Genomic DNA, 1,870 nt, shown 5'->3' with positions numbered 1-1,870 from the left:
CAGATCACCAGCACCCATGCAATTAGCTGGACAAGTCTGTAAGCACCCGTAACTCCAGAGCTAGGAGGTGGGACAGAGAATCCTCAAAGTTTGGTGTCCACTCACCTAAAACTACACATTTTAGGTTCAGGGAGACATTCAGTCTCAAAAAAGTGCAGAGTGGTACAGAGAGTCACCGACCTCTTCTTCCTCTAGCCTTCTCATGCACATGTACACACACACACACACACACACCTTACACTCACCAAACCAAACCAAACCAAACCAAACCAAACCAAACCAAACCAAACCAAACCAAACCAAACCAAACCACAGAAGCGTTGTTTAGAGCCTGTCGCGAAGCCTGCGTCAGAGCTGCTGAGAGTACAGGGCTGAGGATGGCAAGTGTGGCGCAGCATAGGAGACAGGCGAATGGAACCAGCGAATGATCAAAGCCTGGGAAAGAGCTGTGTGGAAGTGAGAACGCGGATGTGCGCATGGGTTGCAGACACTGCCGAGGCACGGCCAGGAACACGTGTTTGCAATGCCGTTGTGGGGAGCGGAGCAGTAGCAGGATGCTTTCAGTCACCGCGGTGTTTGCTCACCCTCTTCCAGAACTCACAGCTGCTCCACCGACCGCCTCTCCATCTGTTAACCTTAATTTAATACTTTAGTTTTGTCTTCACAGGGCGGCTCCTAAAGCCAGCATGCTTGGAGCTAACTTCACCGTCATCCACCCGACTGTGTTCATTCTGCTTGGAATCCCAGGACTGGAGAAGCACCACCCCTGGCTTTCTAGTCCTTTTTGCCTCATGTACACTGCTGCCGTCTTGGGAAACCGAGCCCTCATCCTGGTTGTCCTGAGTGAACGCACCCTCCACGAGCCCATGTATGTCTTTCTCTCCATGCTGGCTGGCACTGACATTCTCTTGTCAACTACCACTGTGCCCAAGGCCTTGGCTATCTTTTGGTTCCATGCTGGGGAGATCCCTTTGATGCCTGCATTGCTCAGATGTTTTTCATCCATGTTGCCTTTGTGGCTGAGTCAGGAATCCTTCTGGCCAGGGCATTTGACCGCTATGTGGCTATTTGCACTCCTCTGAGATGCTCAGCCATCTTAACTCCTGTGGTAACTGGAAAAATGACCCTGGCCATCTGGGGACGAAGCATTGGAACCGTCTTCCCGATCGTATTTCTGCTGAAGAGGCTGTCATACTGCAGGACCAACGCCATCCCACACTCAGACTGTGAGCATGTTGGTGTAGCCAGGTCGGCCTGTGCCGGCATCACTGCAAATATCTGGTATGGCTTCTCAGTGCCCATGGCTTCGGTTGTGGTAGATGTTGCACTCATTGGTGTTTCATACACTTTGATCCTCCAGGCTGTGCTTAGACTTCCTTCCCAGGATGCCAGACACAAGGCCCTCAATACCTGTGGCTCTCACATTGGAGTCATTCTCCTCTTCTTCATACCATCATTTTTGACTTTCCTTACTCATCGCTTTGGCAAGAACATTCCTCACCATGTACACATTCTCCTGGCAAACCTCTGCGTGTTAGTTCCACCCATGCTTAACCCTGTCATCTATGGTGCGAAGACCAAGCAAATTAGGGACAGCATGACTCACATGTTGTCTTTTATGTGGAAGTCTTGAGAGCCATCACAATTCATAATGCTGTCTCAGTTTCTGTTAGCAAAAGGAGAGTAAGAGAGAAAACTTGCCATGAGTTCCCATGTTCAGGAACTGTGTTATCTGTTGCATAATTATTGCACGGCAGAATAAAATATATATGGGTTTAAATCATGGTTCTATTACATTCTGATGGTGAGCCACGGGGAGTTCATATCTTTTGGAAATTTAATCATAACCTGTAAAATAAATCCTTCTACC

The 1,870-nt window shown here is 48.9% G+C and overlaps 1 pseudogene; it reads left to right on the top strand.

Moving 5' to 3' along the window:
• The first annotated feature begins 683 nt into the window (after nucleotides 1–683).
• On the top strand, nucleotides 684–1,633 carry LOC110566601 (olfactory receptor 52B2-like; annotated as a pseudogene).
• The last annotated feature ends 237 nt before the right edge of the window (nucleotides 1,634–1,870 follow it).

Source organism: Meriones unguiculatus, chromosome 14, assembly GCF_030254825.1.
Source record: "Meriones unguiculatus strain TT.TT164.6M chromosome 14, Bangor_MerUng_6.1, whole genome shotgun sequence".
Lineage (NCBI taxonomy): Eukaryota > Metazoa > Chordata > Mammalia > Rodentia > Muridae > Meriones > Meriones unguiculatus.
Note: the sequence above shows the minus strand (reverse complement) of the source record. Positions and strands in the feature narration are given on the sequence as shown.